The sequence below is a fragment of the Dipodomys ordii genome, unplaced genomic scaffold (assembly GCF_000151885.1).
Source record: "Dipodomys ordii isolate 6190 unplaced genomic scaffold, Dord_2.0 Scaffold53, whole genome shotgun sequence".
Lineage (NCBI taxonomy): Eukaryota > Metazoa > Chordata > Mammalia > Rodentia > Heteromyidae > Dipodomys > Dipodomys ordii.
In genome coordinates this window covers 4316036-4335146 of record NW_012267269.1, presented here as the reverse complement: position 1 = coordinate 4335146, position 19111 = coordinate 4316036, and the positions used below count along the sequence as shown (strand labels likewise).

Below are 19111 nucleotides of genomic sequence, written 5' to 3'. Positions count from 1 at the left end.
CTTTGTACTTTATAAAGCTGAAGCAATCACTTCTATCCGGCTCTGTTTCCTCCTACCAGGCTGAATCTTTTACACAAACGTGATACCTTCTAATTAAAATCATCATGACTTTTCCACAATTGCCAACTGCAATGCCTCAGCTAGAACAAACTAGCAAAAAAAAAAAAAAAACCAGAAATCTGATTCACACTGGCTTATACTCTAGGATATTTGTTTACAAACAAGTAGTCGGAGACAGAGTAGACTTCAGGTTGATTTTTTCACAAATCAATAATGTCACCAAGTCACCAAGGACCTAGATGCTGCAGCTGTTCCTCCCCTTTCCCCTCCTCCTCCCCCTCCTCCTCCCCCTCCCCCTGTTCTTTCTTTCTCCTTTTCTTCCTTATTTGTCTATAATACTGACTCTGTTGTTTTCTTCCAACCCTAGTTTTTTCAAGGTTGGTGAATGGGTGCAGAAAGTACTAAGTCATTAACAGGAGAGAGGCTATCTCCAGAAAGAATTTGCTATCTCCAGAAGTCCCTAGAAAGCTTCTCTTTACATCTTTTCCACCCAAATTGCTTAGCCTTTCCCAGTTCTAACCAGATACAGGCAAGATGGTGAGAATTTCTAGGATGGAATATATGAGGAGTCAAGTTCAGCACTCATCACACAGTATCTTTTTTAAAAATAATATTTTATTTTATTGTAAAGGTGATGTACAGGGGGTTATAGTTACGTAAGTTAATGAGTACATTTCTTGTCTAACAGTGTTACCCTCTCCCTCATTTTCTCCCACTTTCTATCCCCCTCGATTTCCCCCACCAAGTTGTAAAGTTCATTTTAAACATAGTGCCTTATAAGTATTGCATTGGTTCACCCTTTGTCCTTTGTCCTTTGTCTCATCATTTTTTAATTCCCCTTCCCTTCCCCAAATTAGATAAACATACAAGATACAAATTAGATACAAGATACAGGGTACCAAAAACAAAACAAAACAAAAAAACAAAAACAGTGCCAACAGGGGTTAACCCAAAAGAGGAAAAAATGAGTGAAAAAAAATAACTTCACATAGTACATTTTAAGAAACAACAAAATCCCCCAAACCTCTTGTTTCCATTTCTTAACATTCATTTCAATTAGCATCATTTTATATAGTGATATGTACATAGCTGTTGAACTATTATGATCCTGCTAGGACTATCCTAGACAGATACTGATTATTGCAAATGAGGGAAACCATGGAGCCTATGTTTCTTTGGGTCTGGCTTATTTCACTTAATATGATTTTTATGATTTTTTCCAAGTCTTTTCATTTCCTTATCAAAGGGGCAATGCCATTCTTTCTGGTGGAAGGAAGCATAGAATTACCTTGTGTATATATACAACATTTTTCTTGATCCATTCATCTACTGAGGAACACCTTGGTTGTTTCCATATCTTAGCTATGGCAAATAATGCTGTGATGAACATAGTTGTGCTGGTAGCTTTAGTGTGGCCTTGTTTGTGGTCATTTGGGTAAATGTCTAGGAGTGGGGAGCTCTATATATAGTCTTTTGGGGAACTTCCATACTGCTTTCCAGAGTGGTTGAACCAGTTTACATTCCTACCAACAGTGTAATAACATTCCCTTTTGGCCACATTCCTGCCACCATCTGTTATTATTTGTTTTCTTGATAATGGCCATTTTAACTGGGTGAGGTGGAATCTCAATGTAGTTTTGATTGCATCCTTTTGTATGGCCAGAGATGTTGAACATTTCTTCATGTGTCTACTGGCAATTCTTATTTCCTTCCAGAGAAGTCACTTTTTAATTTTATTTAATTCTTTATCATTTATTAATGAGGTGGTTGTTTCTTTGTGGATTTGTTATTGGGGGTTTTAATTTTTTGAGCTCTAAGTATATTTTAGATACGAGGCCCTTGTCCGTTGTATGGCTAGTGAAGGTCTTCTCCCAATCTGTGGGCTTTTATCTTGCTAGCTATGTCCTTTGCCATGCAGAAGCTCTGCAATTTAATGTGCTCCTATGTATCCAGCCTTTCTTTGATCTGTTGTGTTTCTGAGTCTTTATTTAGGAAGTTTCAACCTGTGTCAAGGAGCCCTAGCATATCCCCTATACCTTCCTGTAATGTTTTCAGGGTATCTGCTCTTACCTCGAGGTCTTTGATCCATTGGGAGTTGCAGGGTGATATATAAAGATCTAACTTCAGTTTTTGACATGTGTATAGCCAACCAGCACCATTGTTGAAGAGGCTCTCTTCAACACCCTCAGATACTGTCACACAGTATCTTTATCAGATTTCACTGATGTAAGATACATTGAACAGTATGGGGAGGAAAGATTAAGATGATATCTTTATGGAGACAGTGACCCAGTTTGCTCAGAACTGAGGAGTACTTGGAACCTGGAACTTTTAGTGGGAAAGCTCTGTGATTCTTGCGCAAACAAGGTACCATGAAATGGATACTTGCAAGAGCTGGGTTGGGGCCAAGAGAAGAGGGTAGATGAATGAAGGGAGAAAGGGGGAGAATGAAAGCAAGAATTCACTGTATATACCACAAAATTAAGAAAAATAAGGGAGAGGAGTGGGTCAAAGGGAGGGGTGAAATGTTGAAGGGATGACACAGATCAAGATGCACTGTGTATATAAATTGCTTTGTTAAAATTCAATACATACATCCTAAAAATTTTAAGAAAAATGAGGGAAGAGTAAATTAGAAGGGGTAGGTTCAAACGTTGAAAGGGGTGACATTTATTAAGATGCACTGAATTCTTAAACTGTTTTGTCAAATAGCAACTCTTCTGTACAACTACTTAAAAGTATTTTTTTTTAAAGATACCAATATATGGGCACTGGTGGCTCATGCCTGTAATCCTAAGCTGAGATCTGAGGATTGAGGTTCAAAGCCAGCCAAGGCAGGAAAGGCTGTGAGACTCTTATCTCCAATAAAACCACCAGAAAACCAAAGTGGTGCTGTGTCTCAAGTGGTAGAGCGCTAGCCTTGAGCTAAAGAGATAAGACAGTGCTCAGGCCCAGAGTTCAAGCCCCATGAACAACAACAACAAAAAAGATACCAATAAAATAAATTAGCAGAAAAAAAGTTGTCTTCTTGATCCTTCTCCAGATCCTTATTTGGAGCTGTTCTGTATATAGAAGAGATGATGCATTCAGAGGCAACTAAATAAAAAAGCAGTGGTAATGGAATGTTTTAATGTCTAATAAAATTACAATTACATACCGTGTATGTAATCTGTAATTATAATACATATATCATAGGCTGAGACTGACTTGGAGTAAATTTTGAGGCTCCTTATTTTTTATATTTTTGGGTCTAGTCGTGGGGCCTGAACTCTGGGCCTGGGCGCTGTCCCTCAGCTCTTCAGCTCAAGACTAGCGCTCTACCACTTGAGCCACAGCCCCACTTCTGGCTTTTTTCTTTTTTCTTCTGTGGTGCTGAGGAATCGAACCCAGGGCCTCATGCATGCAAGGCAAGCGCTCCACCACTGAGCCACCTTCCCAGTCCCTTGAGGCTCCTTATTAATCTTCCACTCATCCATCTTTTTGATCAATCACTCTCCAAACTGGAATGCTCAAAGAAGAAACTGTTTCTACAAGTGGACCAAGCACTCCAAGAGAGAACATGTATGTTCCATCCCTCACACAGCAGTATATCTACTTCTAATGCGCAGTACGTATAGGCCTGGACTGAGTCAATGTAAACAGGTAAGACATTTTCCTGCTATAGTTTGGCCCAGGGTAGCCTAGGACTGGCAGAAACAGCACCTGATTGTCAGCTGGGTAAAGGAAGGAACCATCAAAGTACACGTAACTGAAGTAAAGGAAAATAAGTTGTTATTTCTCACTTTGGCTCATAAATAACACGTTTTATTTTCTCTTTGAATTGAAAGTATCCCTTTAGAGTTAAAGTTTGAAAACAGAATATTTTACATAATTTGAAATAATACATGATTGGCTCATTCATATTTCCTCTTCCCCTCACACTTCCCCTTCTCTTTCCTCCCCTCTTCTCTCTTCTTCTCCTCCTTTCTCCCTCTCTCCTCCTTTCCCTTTCCATCCATCTCCCATTTCAGTCCCCTTCCTCCTTCCTACTATACTCCCTTCCTTTCCCCTTCCTCCTCTCCCATTATATTTTAGCAGTATCTTAATATGCAGCCTGTAATAGAAAAATATGATATAGAAGCCAATGATACAATGATAGAGGTTCCCCAAATACTGCATAACAGAGGTGAAGATAAGAGTGGACAAGCTGGGTGCCGGTGGCTCACGCCTGTAATCCTAGCTACTCAGGAGGCTGAGATCTGAGGATCATGGTTCAAAGCCAGCCCAGGCAGGAGAGACCGTGAAACTCTTATTTCCAATAAACCACTAGAAAACCGGAAGTGGCGCTGTAGTTCAAGTGGTAGAGTGTTAGCCTTAAGCTGAAGAGCTGAGGGACAGCGCTCAGGCCCAGAGTTCAAGCCCCACAACTGACAAAAAAAAAAAAAGAGTGGTCACCAGGGACTATGGTCAGAATATCAGGAAAAATTAACGAGAATGCAGTAAGTACAGCTTCTGTGGGGCATACCGAGGCAAATCAAAGTGTAGGCTCAAATAAAGCAAATAGGGTCAAATAAAGCTTGTTTGAGAGAAGGATGGGAGATGATTTATCAAATTAACAACTATATTGTTCTTTCCCCTGGTACCACAAAGATGTGCTAGCTATGCTACCACTTATTACCCACATTATTAAGGTAAGATTGTTTCGTTTAAATGTTTTTGATCCTTATTAAAACATTTTGGCTCTCAGATCATCCATGAATTACTAATTAGTTTTGTAGCAAATAAAGAAACAGAGACTGATAGGATTGAGGTAACTTGTCCAGATTTGCTAGGAATTAGTCAGTCCTAACTTAAATGAAACTCATTTGAGTCTTTAGACACTGTCTTTTTGATTAACTCTCTTCCCTTTCTCACAATAGACAATTCTGCCAATGTGGATACCAGATGGGAATATCTAGGAACTGTCCTGTTAAAATTAAACACTTCTAGTTGGGAAACAAATTTTCATCATGCCAAGATATTGAATGATTTTGATTAGGGAATACATTTTTTTAAAATCTCAGTCCTATATAGAAGTAGTGACATATATTGGATATTCAATTAAAAGATCTTTTTAAGCACTAAATAAAATTAGCTTTTAGGACCAATTTAAGAAATACACATTGATTTTGGAAGAGGCATAAAATATTAAGCATGAGAATAAGTCTTCACCAACGAATATGATGACCAGAGAAGCACATATTTTAATCCTTTAAGTGATTTTTTTTTACTAGGCAAACAATTTTATTAACCTTTGTTTAACCTTTATTCCCAGGCTTTATCAGCTTCATTAGCTGCAAAGAATGAATTTTGTATAAGCAAAAACTGAAAAGAGCTGCAGTGTCCAAGGGGTTGGGCTTAAAAATATTAAGAGATCTAGATTTTATCAGCCCCTTAAACAAAAGAATTTTAAAAAGCAGTCATATTATAAAATAGCAGATCCTGTAACTTCTTCTTCAGAAGTTGACTCAATCAATTCAGTTTGCCTCATTCTTAGAAGCCTCATCAAAATTCTCCACAAGATCTGGAACTTCATCATCATCATCCTCTCCAGTAGCAAGTGGTGCTTTTTCATCCACAGATTGTTTGGGCAGAGCTTCAGCCAGTCTCCTTAAACTAGTCAGACTGTCTGTACCAAGCTGGTTCAAGATTCTGGGAAGCATTTCTGTCAGCTGCTTTGTCTCAGCATGGCCTGTAAGGGTGAAAGTATTTGCTGCCAAAGATGCCTGAACTTTAGGGTTCTTAAAGTGGATCACCGTTCCTTGGTTTGTAAACATATTCACCTCCTCAATACCAGAGATATTGTTCACTCCTAACTTCTATAAGGAGAACTGAAGTTTTTTGTCATCTGCTGTAACTGTTCTATGAACCACCTTCTTCTTTCTATGAGCAGTTCCTTCCCAACCAATGTGCACTTGTGCCTGCAGTTTGGCTAGTTTTAGAAATGGGGCCGCGCAGGAGACTAAGGTTGGCACTCAGGGGGTCCAGGGCAGACCAATTGAGATTAGGCACACTCATGCTGGGACGCAAGATGGCCCTTTAAGTGGATTTTTATATCAATTTTTATGTTGCAGGAAATTTCCGAACACTTTCGATAAATAAAATTAAAAACGAGTAAAATCCTTTTCTTCTTTGTATCTGGTTAAGAAGTTAAATACTTCTAAGAGAACATTTCTACTTTTGCTAAAGGAAAATATAGTTGGAGTTTTAAACTTCTTCCCTGACAGAATTGTGATTTTTTTTTCCTGTGCCAATACTGAGACTTGAAGTCAGGGCCTGGGTACTTTCCTTGAGATTGTTTTGCTCAGGGTTAGTACTCTATCACTTGAGCTACAGCTCTACTTCCAGCTTTTTGGTGATTAGTTGGAGATAAGTATCATATGGACTTCCCTGCCAGGGTAGAGCTCAACCTCCTGAGTAATTAGGATTACAAATATGAAGCACCAGTTTCCAGCCAACTGTGTCTTTTTTTTTTTTGTAAAGAACCATTTCTAGTAAAACTAGAAGGATGCAAGTTTTCTGTAGTCTGTCCCATCATGCACATAATGAAGTACTTTCTCTTTCGTTTTGTGAGTTTCCTCATTTAGATTTCATTAATCATAGCAATAATGCTTGAAAGAACTATCCATTAGAATCATTTTGTTCATCTAAGTGAAAATGAATGAAATGCTGACAATAAATCATGCAAAAAATAATGAAAAAGAGTATTTTCTCTTGGGAGTTAAGAAAACCACATGCAGGATAACTATCTGAAAAATCCTGACCAACAACAATCAATTATCTTACCTACTACTCAGGGTTTTTGAAAAGTACAGCATTTTGCAGTAAACATAACTTTACAAAGTTTAGCAAACTATCTTACCAAGGAGGTAATTATCATTGAAAGTTTTACTTGTGATTTCAATAATGTTTTAATTAAAGAAGCTTTTAAGAAAGTGGATTTGAAAACATAAAGCTCTAACAGGAAAAAGTATAAAAGGACCCAATGCAAGGTATCGGGAATGCCCCCAATGTTTCAGGTCAGAGAAAATAAATGAGTTTGTTCCCTCCCGGTACCCAGCATGGTTTTGCTGTTATTAAATAGCAATGGTGTGAATCGACAAGAGACTCAACTCAGTCATGACTTCCAGGAAGAAGTAATCATGTAGAGCATTCAGCTTACAGCCAAAGAAATTATTTTCCTTAGATGACCCCATGTCCAGCTTATAGTTAACCTCCATAAACAAATTAACACCTCCAGTGTCTCAGCATACATTGTTGTCCCTCCCTGTTGATCTTGGAGCTTTCCCTTGGACAGACTTATATTAGTAAAGGTGCAAGTGCTGTGAGGGCTCCATTGTGAATGGCTCTGGATTTTTTGTGTATTTATCTGTGTTTTCCACTGGGCCCTGAACTCAATCCTGAGAAACCATTGGCCCTTGCACATGGGTATCTTGGTTCTTCTCCCTTTGGAGGAAATGAGGAAGATTTCTCCCTGAGGTATTCATGCTGGGAGTTTGTCACTCTCTCCAGAGAATGCAGGCTAGCCTAACAGCTGATTGTTCCAGTCTGTGGCTTTGTGTTTTCCCATGAGATGCTTACCATGGAGGAAGACATCTCATGATCACTGCGGCATGTAAACAAAGGGCAACCACAAGAATTGAAGTTTAGGTTGCCTGAAGGATAGCCCAACACATTCAGATCAATTTAGAACTCAGTAACAACAGACTGATTTGTCTGTCTTGAAAACTCTCATGTATCTCATTGCAGAATTTACTATGCTAGTTGTTGAGATGACCATGCTCCCCATATTGGTGTTCCATAGTACTCAGACAAAATTATTTCCTGATCTCTACCAGAAGTATGTTTTCCCTAAGCCTTTTGTCTTAAAATGAATCACATAACTCTCTCTCTCCAAACCTTTTTGATATAAATTGCTAGGGCAAATTTGCTATTACTCCCAATAAATAGAAAGGAGCTACTGGTTGATGTTTTGCAAATTATGGCTTAAGTTATGTAGCCTTATTCTAATTTTTAATTTGCTCAAACCTTGCCATGTATTTATTTATGATTTATTTTATTTCATTGCGCATATCATTTTTTAAAGCCATTTCTGGAACAACACAAGCTATGGTTGAACACATTAGATCAGTGGTATTATTGTGATGAGACAATTTGTTTCTTTTACTGAGGAGTCTCCTGACATATATCTTTAAGTATACTGCCTTAAAAAATCATTAATCTGAGCCACGGGAAGAGCTCAATGGTAGAGTACTTGCCAAAGGCATTGAGCTTAATACTCAGTATCAAGAAAATAATAATTTAATAAAGACTACAATTGCAAGTATTTTCCTCTTTGTGGGTATTTAGTTTTTACCCTAATAACGACATGGTAGTCATCTGTATCCTTATTTGTAAAGTACTAAAATGTAGTTTCTGTGCTTAGAAATATGAAATGATGAGAGGAATATGCGATCTGAAATGTTTTCTTTATCTGTGGGCTAGTTATGAGGTTCTGTCTGTATATACTAACTCTTTACCACCAGCCACTATGATATAGATGGAACCCTAAGGAATTATAGCATATAGGTCCTATAAGAACTACTATGCTGTTGTGAGTACATCTTGATGAGATGATTTCAATAATTAGAATACATACATAGCTTTACAAATACATTTTCAACAAATACACAGAAATATTAAGCAGGTTGTGGTTTCTCTATATTTTCTAATTTTGAAATACAATAAATTATTTTGAGGGCTACCCTAACAGGTGTTTCTTATAAATATGAAACATTTCACATAAATATGAAACATTTAATATATCTTATATAAGTACATAAAAGGGGACTTCATTTTATATATTGATTTTAGAAAAATATTCTTGTACCTATCCAAAATGTCGCCAAATCCCTCTCCATCAATAAATATATTCATAGCACATTTTTTGTAAGATAACTGATATATGCTTACAAGTTATTCTCTTGGACACTGTCTTGATTTTTGACACAGATTATCTAAGCAATTGCAATGGATTTAAAAGAAAGGAAACTGAAAATTAAGAACATAATTTTTAAAAAATGAAGCTTACAGAAAATTCTAGTAAGAAAGGTTGCCAAAAAGAAATGCAGAATCTCAGCAAGATCCTATAGAGTCCATTCATGGGATCCTAAAATGTTAAAGTGGGAAATAAAAAGGAGATGCAATGACTGTGCAGAATGCACTATAGTTCACAGTAAAGTGATCACTGCTGCAGCAAAGAAACTGGATCATATTGTTAACTAAATATATAAGGAGCAGAAGCAATTTTAAGTATACCTGGGAAAAATCTAGAAGTAGCCCAGGTAAACATTTAATTAAGCATAAACAAATGAAAGGAAAAGAGGACCCCTTCTTACATCAATAAATTCAAGAATGTCAGAAAAGAGAGAAAAACTTTGCAAAATTGCATAAAGAAATCTGAGAGCAAATTCATGGGGAGGCACATGGCTATCCTGGAACAGAGAAATAATTCTCAAGCCTACTGTTCCAGTGCCTTCAATGTGATATAGTCCCTAATTACGCTGCTTCTAGGAATTATCTCACCACTAACTATTGTGGTTAAGCAATCACAGAGAGCTAAAAACTGAACCATATCAAATCAAAGGTTCAACACTCAGCAATTTGTCATTTGCTTCCTTTATTTTGAAATCATAGAACTAGAGATCACTTTCTATACACCAATTCTGTATTTCCCATGTTTTCAGTAGTTTGTCAAACGACTGTGTTAAGTAATAGATTGCAAAGGAAGAATGTCTCTACAACAAAGAAGAAAGCAGAACTATAATAATGTTCTGATGATTTATGTAAAAAAGAATAGCCATAATGCATTAAATGTTTCAGATTCTGATTCTTTTATGCACTCTTTGACATTACTGGCATTTATACAGTACCATAAAATTGCTATCATCATTTTGTCTTAGAATAAAGAGTATTCAGGTGGGGAGAAGTTACTTGAGAAACAAGAGTGAATAACCAACATTCTCACATCATTTAAAACAAATCCTGCCACCAACTGCCTATAAACTCCCTTCCCACACCACGTGTTGCTAGTTTAGGCCTATAAATGTGACAACCATGAAGTGAAATGCCAGCTAATACTACTGCAGTGGGGAAAACCACAATTCATCATATAGCAAAGACTTAAAAATTAATTTCATGCTTTTTAAAAAGGGGGATGAAAATTTAAAGGTGGATAATTATTCTTTTCATAGCTGAACTTAAAACTTAATATTCATTTTACTACTAACATCCCTAAAAGCTTTGGGGACTTTTATATGGAAATGGCATTGTAAAAGGAAGGACTAAGAAGCTTTGGCTCTTCATTATTACACATATTCTTCAAATTAAAGGTAAGTAAGAGTTAGGGTTGTGGCTCAAGTAGTAGAGTGCTTGCCTAACATGAACAAAAGCCCTGATTTAAATTCTCAGTACTGTAAATTAATAGTGATTAATTAAACAAACATGCATCATGTCTTTTAAAAATTCACTGTAACTTACATATTAGTCAAAGTAATTTCAAGAAGTAACTTAAAAGGCAAAAGCTCATCTAGATAATAAGAAAATAACATGGTAAAATAAAGTCCCCAAATGATACTATTATATTTTATAAATGCAGATTCTTCTTTCATACTAGGATTAAAGATTTTTTTTAAAAGACAAAATCTCAAACCCTTAGGAGAGGATCACAAAGGCTCAATAGCTATGTGCATATGATCATATAAAATGTTATTGAAATGAACTCCAAGAAATGGAAACAAGAGGTCTTTTACTTTTTTGTGTTTCCTTTTCCATGTTGCTGTCTTTTTTAATTTCTGTGCCTTTTGTTTTGTATGTTTTGGAGAGGAGAAGGGGGCACAGGAAAGGTGGGACAAAGACTGAATACAACAGTGATACTCAATAGACACTATTTTGAAAATGCACTATACACCTCCTGGAGGAGACAGGTTAGGAGAAAAACTGGCAGAAAGCAACCAAGAGGTAACATTGTTTAAAAAAAATGTACTCAAGGGCTGGGAAGGTGGCTCAGTGGAAGAGCGCTTGCCTTGCATGCATGAGGCCCTGGATTCTATTCCTCAGCACCACATAAGTAGAAAAAAAAGCTGGAAGTGGCACTGTGGCTCAAGTGGTAGAGCGCTAACCTTGAGCTGAAGAGCTGAGGGACAGCGCCCAGGCCCAGAGTTCAGGCCCCACAACCGGATCCCCCCCAAAAAACAATGTACTCAATACCTGACATATGTAACTGTAACCCTTCTGTATATCACCTGTACAATAAAAATAATCTCCTCAATCCACAAAAGAATAAATTCCTCATTGCTTTCCATGGAGATATTCAATTCATTTAACCCTAGATTAAGTAATACTATCCTGCCCTCAAATGATGTCTGGGAATTGTAAACACTAAACATTAAGGCTAAGCTGGAAATCTGGGTAGATGATAAAAGCACAGAACCAAGGAAATGTGTAAAACAAGCAAGCAAAGCATCAACTCAGAGTCAGGAGCCATTATGCCTTTAAATCAAGCTGCTTCAGAGGCTGAGAATGGGAGGATCGAGATTCAAGGCCAGCATACACAGAAAACTTCATAAGATTTTATCATAAAGAAACCCAGCAGATTGTATGTCCCTCCCCCACAGTATAACCCCTGCTTTCACTGTATTTGATGTCAGTATAATTTGTGGAGGGGAAGGGGAAAAACAATTCGTTTAAATAAGGATACAGGTGGACCAATTGCAACAATGAGAAGTACAAGTTGTCATGTCCAAAACGAACTTTACAACTTTGGTGGGGGGGGGGGAGGATTGGGGGGATCCAGTGGGAGGCTAGGAAGGGATGTGAAGAGTAAACAAAGGAGGAGGCTACAATGCTTGATAAGAAATGTACTCATTACCTTGCCCATGTAATTGTAACCCCTCTGTATAGTATGTTCACAATAAAAAAGAAAAAGAAACCAGCAGAAAACAAACAAACAAAGAGGGCTGGAAGTATGTTTTCAGATAGTAGAGCATCAGCCTGAGGCCCTGACTTACTAGAACTACCAAAAAAGGTCACTTTTGAAGTTTAATTAGAAAAGTCAAGTTTTTGATGTTAAAAAAAGAGAAAAATGATCAAGATCCCCCATGCTACCACCATTTCAATGTATTTACCTATACACACCTTGCCTGTAATATGTCTCATTTGATTGTGTGCTCTAGGAGGGCAGAAAGGATCATAAATACATCTAAATATTTAAGGATCCTGGAACAAAAGGAGAAACTCAATTAACAGTTCTTAAAAAGTAGCAAAAAAAATTAAGAGATACAGGCCCGATGAAGAGACTTAGAAATGTTGCATCATTTCTATAAGGTGTTTACAATGTACACGACAACAGAAAGGGTGGCAGAAGGGTAAGGCAAAAGTATGGAGACCTTTAAGAGCATGGCGAGAATCAGGAGACCTCAGAAGAGAAGAGCATCTTGAGTGAAGAAGTGGCTAATATGACCAATGGGGCAGAAGGGTGAAGAATAAAGAAGCTTGGGAAAAGTGATCCTGATGTGTTTGATCAGTAGGACATCAGAGAGTCAAGCATAATTTCTTAATGGCAAGTATGCTCATCAGTTCACAGGAACTGATGGAAGGAACACACACACACACACACACACACACATACTACATAAATCTGTCTATCTATCTAGCTATCTGTCTATCTATCATCCATCCATCTATCTGTCTATCTGTGTGTTAATATTTTTTTTGGTCAGTCATGGGCTTGAAATCAGGGCCAGGGCACTCTCTCTGAGCTTATATGCTCAAGGCTAGCACTCTACCACTTAAAGCTACAGCTCCACTTCAGTTTTTGAGTAGTTAATTGGAGCTAAGAGTCTCACAGGGACTTTTCTGCCTGGGCTGACTTCAAATCATAATCCTCAGATCTCAACCTCTTGAGTAGCTAGGGTTACCGGCAAGAGCCTAGTTGGACATTTCATTTTTGAAGGACATGATGGAGTATGTTCAAAGTAATAAGTATAAAAATTCCTGGATGGTTGTGAAGGGCAGAGATGAAAGTGTTGTCTCCTCTAGATGGGCAGTATCTTTCAGTTTCAGGCAGTCTTGCTGGAGCAAATGTTTGATTAAATGGGGATCTTACGTTATTCAAATTGGACAACCAAGACAATTGCTTTAGTGTGGAAATCCCACACCCTCTATTTATGGTTTACTAACCAATGGCCTTCAGAGATGGTGGCTACAAATACAATCCATTTGTAACTTTTTCTAATAAATCTCTGGATCTGAGGCACAAATCCTAATCTGGGCTAGCTTTGTTGATCTCAGTGGTTATAACAGACACTTAGAAGCTACTCTTTCTAAAAAGTATAACTTACTTGGGCCTGTGGGCATTGAATGGATAGCTAAAAGCAAGACGAAAGCTTGGCCTTCCAGCTTCCATTTTGCATCCATCCCTTGTCTAAGCCAGTCTTTCTGTAGTCACCTGTCAACTACGTTGAATCCAGGAAAAGCAAGGTTGGTGGATAATACCTGTGACAAGAGTTCAAACTGTCTCTAGTCAGTTAACAGTGACTTCCTTATTAGGACCAAACTATTCTGACTAATCCTTGATCATCATTAACCGGTCTCACTTTGCCTGGGATTGTGTAATAATGGTTCATTTCTCTCTTCTGAGCTTCCATTATTTCTCTGTTTCAACCTAAAGTTCAAGTCTATACCCTGAAAATGGGCTGAAATGGCTACTTTCCCACTCCCGCAGTGTGCCCAGGCCATGTGACAGTCCTTCTTTCTATCTTTGCCAATTCTCTTTATTGGGAAGAGTGGCTGGACCTGCAATGTGGACTCCCTGGAGTTGGGCCTCTGGCCTAGGACTCTCAGATCAGATGATCAGAAAAATAGTTGTCATTTCTGGATCTACTTTGAAACTCAATTTTAGGTTTTAATCATCTACTCACCACCCTATCCATGGCCCAAAGCAGTATCTACAGAAAGTTGTCCTAAGTATTAGGAAAAGACAGATGGGAGAAGTAGAGGAAAACGGAAACTATGTTAATTTTTAAAATACCCATACTATAATTTGTAACCTCATTCCTGAAAATTTAATATTCCACCCCAAACCCCACAACTGTGCAATTTAGGATTAGCAGATTAGGAAAGTTAATCTCAGTGTATTTAAGTAATTCCCCAAAAGGCCATGTAAGGAAATGTCTCAGGGAAGAACTCCAGAGTTAATCTTATTCATAGTCAGCTATGTTCTATTGCTCAATGTGCTGTCTCAATACATTCCTGTTGCGCTGTTCATGCATTCTTCTGTATGTTCTCCATCCTTTAATTTGGCATCTGAAGGCCATTTGGAAATTATTCTGTAAAGAGTCCCAGCCTTGAAGAGCTGTGTTACAGTGAACATCCTAAGTTTAAGAATTTTCTTAATACATACAGATCTCTTTCCCACAGATGGTCATCAGGACTGAGAGAAACCACAAAAAATAATCCATTGTGACAGTGTTCATAATCCAGTCGTTCACATATTTGGGGGTAGAGGTGCAGAGCAGCTTCCTACAGGGGCAAAACCTACAGTCCAACCCCTGTACCATAAACAACAACACAAAACCAGAAAACTCAAAGCAAACATATTCAGGACATGTTCTGAAGCCTCTGTTTCCTTCTTGCCATACACATATCCTTGAAGCTGTTTTTGATATTTGTGGTTCTTTTAGTTCTTTGGAGATTCTGACATTTCTTTTCTTGCTCTACTATAAGATTCTGTGTGCCCATGAGGTTCTCCAAAACAAACATTCCTCCCACTCTTCCCAATCTCAAGCCATTCTTGCTATTAAAAACAAAAACAAAGGAGGAGGCAACAATGCTGGATAGAAATGTACTCATTACCTTGCTCATGTAACTGTAACCCCGCTGTACAGTATTTTTACAATAAAAAATGTACAAAAAGGAAGAAAGAAAGAAAGAAAGAAAGGAAGGAAGGAAGGAAGGAAGGAAGGAAGGAAGGAAGGAGAGAGAGAAGAAATTAAGAAAGAAAGAAAAGAAAGAAAGAAAAAAGAACGAAAGGAAGCAAGCAAGCAAGCAATGGATAGGGAAAGTAGCTAAATTTAGACATATACTTTGGAGGCACCTTTTCTGGCAGGATTGGGGCAAAATTAAAATTTCCAAACAATTCTGAATTAAAAAGTCTCACATGGAAAGACTGTGAGAAATGTCATTGGCAAGTGGGAGGATGAGCCTTGCCAGCATTCCGGACAGGATAGATTCTTCATCACCTCTTAAAGACTTCACCTCTCTTTCCTCTCGAGCTACTCTGCTGTTTGCCAGCTGAGAAAGCACAGCCCTAATCATGACAAGTGTTTAGTTTTAAAGGGCAGTCATTTTCCAAGGTGCTTTGACACAGTGAATAACCTACTTGCCATCAATCAAAAATCAGTAGCAGCAGTTCTGAAGTCCTTACAGTCATTGCATTAGTCTGTGTGATCACCATTGCACCCTGGGAGTCACTAGAAATGCAAAGCCTCAAGAAATAGCAAAGATATAATAAAGGAAAAATATTTCATTGACAGTGTTTTACAGGTGATGGAAGGCAAAAATAAAACACATCTAAGCCACTTTATTTTAATAAAAGGCTCCAACTTTGATGTTTTTCTTTAGTATTTGGGCTATCTTTAAAATTATTCTTACCAGTTAGGGTAAATCAGAATGTTAAGAGTTTCAGCATCCATTTCTCCTCCTTTGGTCCAAATAAGCTTTCAGTTATGTATGGGTTTTTATTTATTATTATAATTATTAACACATGCTATTAGTGGTTTTACTATAACATAAACATCCATGATCATGTCCATCTTCCTTTCCATCTGCTCTCTCTTCTTCTCTCTTGCTCCTATCCTGTGTCCTCTATCCTTTCACTGAAAATCTCTAGCCCTTATTCTATTTTAAGGTCATTTTGTTTGTCACCTTGTTGAGAACAAGGTATGAAAGAAAACCTGTAATACTGGCTTTTCAAAGTCTAGCTTATTTTTCTTTTTTTGTTGATGTGGGGGCTTGAACTTGAGCCTTTTTGCTCAAGGCTAGCACTCTACCACTTTGAATCACAGCTCACTTCCAATTTGAGGATGATTAATTGGATACCAGAGTCTCATGCACTTTCCTTCCCGGGCTGGTTTTGAACAGCAATACTCAGATCTCAGCCTACTGAGTAGCTAGGATTACAGGTATGAGCCACCAGTGCCTGGCCATCTTATTTTTCTTAACATGATGTCCTCTAGTTCCATCCATTTTCCTGAAAATAACATGATCACATGTTTCTTTATGGCTGTATATTATACAGGTTTATAAAGAAGCTCAGTGTTCTCTCACGTCTTCTTTATGAAGCCAAAGACATCATGGACCTAAGATTAGATTTCTATTTACATTTTATTAAAGGAAACCTTTTATCCTCTGTGAAAGAGAAGAAAAACTTCTTCTACAGTTCTTCTAAAATAACCAGCCATGTGGTTATTACACTGTAGGTCATCACATTCAGGGTCAAGGATAGAAGAGTCCAAATCTTGAATGAAAGTCCCTACTTTAACTGGAAGATGATGGGTCATGTCTATAATATTAGCTACTCAGCTGAGATATGAGGATCACAGGTCAAAGCCAGCCAAGGCAAGAAAGTCTGTCAGATTCTTATCTCCAATTACCTACTAAAAGCCAGAAGTGGAGTTGTGGCTCAAATGATAGAGCACTAGCCTTGAGGGAAAAACAAACAAAACAAAACAAAAATAGGAGAAAAATGAGGGAAGGGGTAACAGGTTTGACAAGAAACGTACTTATTACCTTACTTATGTAACTGTAACCCCTCTGTACATTACCTTGGCAATAAAACAAAACAAAACAACAACAAAAGAAAAACAAAAGCTCAGGGACAGGGCCCAAGCCTTGAGTTCAAGCCTTAGGACTGTCCAAAATAAACAAACAAGCCCTCATTCTAAGTATTCATGTGAGGGTGGGCAAGAACCTGGCATGAAGTAGGTACTCAATAAATAAATAATAGCCACCATTGATGCTATCATTGTACTTTTACAAAAAGACACAAAGAATGATGACATTTTCTTAGGTTGAACAAAATTAATATAAAAACTTGAGGAAAAATATGAATGGAAAAACCAAATAATCTATTGATCAGCCTAAATTCCCTAAATTTTTCAAATATTAAAACCACTACTATATGGAAAAAAACCTAAACTGCTTGAGGTCAGAGAGTGGCCTGAGGGCCCAGATGTAGTCTTAACTGAGTTTAGCCACCTCAAGCTTGGTGTACAATTTATTATTTAAGTTGAACATAGATATGCACATTATCATTTCTTTACATATTTCCACTCTCTCCAGAGTATTCCACTTGAACTCACAGCATAGAGAATTGCACCATCTAGAGAAAATCAAATTTTCTCAGATCTGCTAGCACATCATGTTGGGACAAAGGAGTTAGACTAGAGGAGCCAGACACTGCCCATGTGAGCTTTCCTTCAAGACTGGTTTGGGATGTCCATGAGGTTTCTGGAAAAAGCATTCTCCTTGGTGGACAAGATCATTTCCATTCCTCATTTTGTCACAGCTCACAATGCCTTGGTCTATGGCTTATGTTCACCTGAAGGACTGTAGTAAATGAGGAAACTAGGATGGAGAGAAATAGAGGTGGATTCTACTTTAATGAGAAAAACATGAAAATGCTTTCTTTTCCTTAAAGAAGATTTAATATATAAAATGTGAACTCTCCACATTGACCAAGTCATTTGGAAGTTTATTCACAAAAATGCACATTTTCTTCCTTCCCCAAGTTTTTCATTAAACTGCTCTTTACCTCATATGTAGGTAGCAACTTTTTATGTTCTTTTCCCAGATGGGATGGCCAGAAATGTAAAATCAACAAGTAAAAATTATTTATAACTTAAAAATAAGTACTATGGTTATTGGTGAAGGGACGACGGAGAAGTGCTATAAAACTTGAAATTGTGTTATTATATCCATTTAAAATATACATATCTTTAATTTTATGATTCCCATATCCCCTTCATATTTTTATTTCCACATCTTTTTTCATTGCTTTGCTTCTTTCCATTTATCACATACTTCTTTCTGTTTAACCACATAACACATTCTAAAACTTCCAATTTCTCATTTAGCCAGTTTCTTCTAAGTTCCCTCTTTTATAACCCTACTTTTCTTGTCATCTTCTTTTTGAACTCATGTAGAACAAATTTAAGAACAAAAAGGAAGTGTAGGGAAAGAAGTGCAAGAAAAGTAGTTGAAATAAATGGTGAGTTCTCTTAGAGAAGTAAGAACACAAAGGGCAAAGAGGATAGCAAGAATAAAGAAAGAATGAAAAAGTAGAAATGTTGTCAACATTTTCTACTTAGAGTCCCTGGGTACTCTCCAAATTCAGCTATTCTATTTAGTAAATGCTTTATTTCCCATGCCCACGGAGCAGGAAGGGGGATTTTAATGAAACCCTTTAAGGACCCAAGGGGATGTTGTAGTAAAGGAAATTGACCAAGATTGCAAAAATGGGAAATGCTGTTCATTCCCTAATTTCCTCACTTACATTAACACCTCCTGTAGGAATTGTGCCTTTTCATTTTGCTCAGTGACATAGCTTGTGTGTTTGTTGCCTTCATCCCATATTTATCATATACATTATCATATACATTATACATTCAATTTTCCTTTTCCTATTCTTGGTCTTTCCAAGCTTGGAGGGCTTTTGACAAGCCCAACTCCCCTACTGTACATGGCACTCTGGTACTTCTATTCATTCCATTTTTCCAAAGACAAAAAATTACAACAAATTTTCTTATAGATCTAATGAATTTTCAATTCATGAGTCAGGAGAGTATCCATTTTATAAACTAGAAAGAATGCTCCCACCGGTAATAGCATAACTGGGTTTTGTAAGTTGGGACAAGGAGACAGAACAACAGGAAAAAGCCCATTATAATATCAGATTGCTTCAAATTAGTCTTTTGTTAAGAATAAAAGGAAACTT

At 37.4% G+C, this 19111-nt stretch overlaps 1 pseudogene; it reads right to left on the bottom strand.

Annotated features, from left to right (window-relative positions):
• Positions 1 to 5555: 5555 nt before the first annotated feature.
• LOC105989009 lies at positions 5556 to 5952 on the bottom strand (annotated as a pseudogene).
• Between the last annotated feature and the right edge of the window lie 13159 nt (positions 5953 to 19111).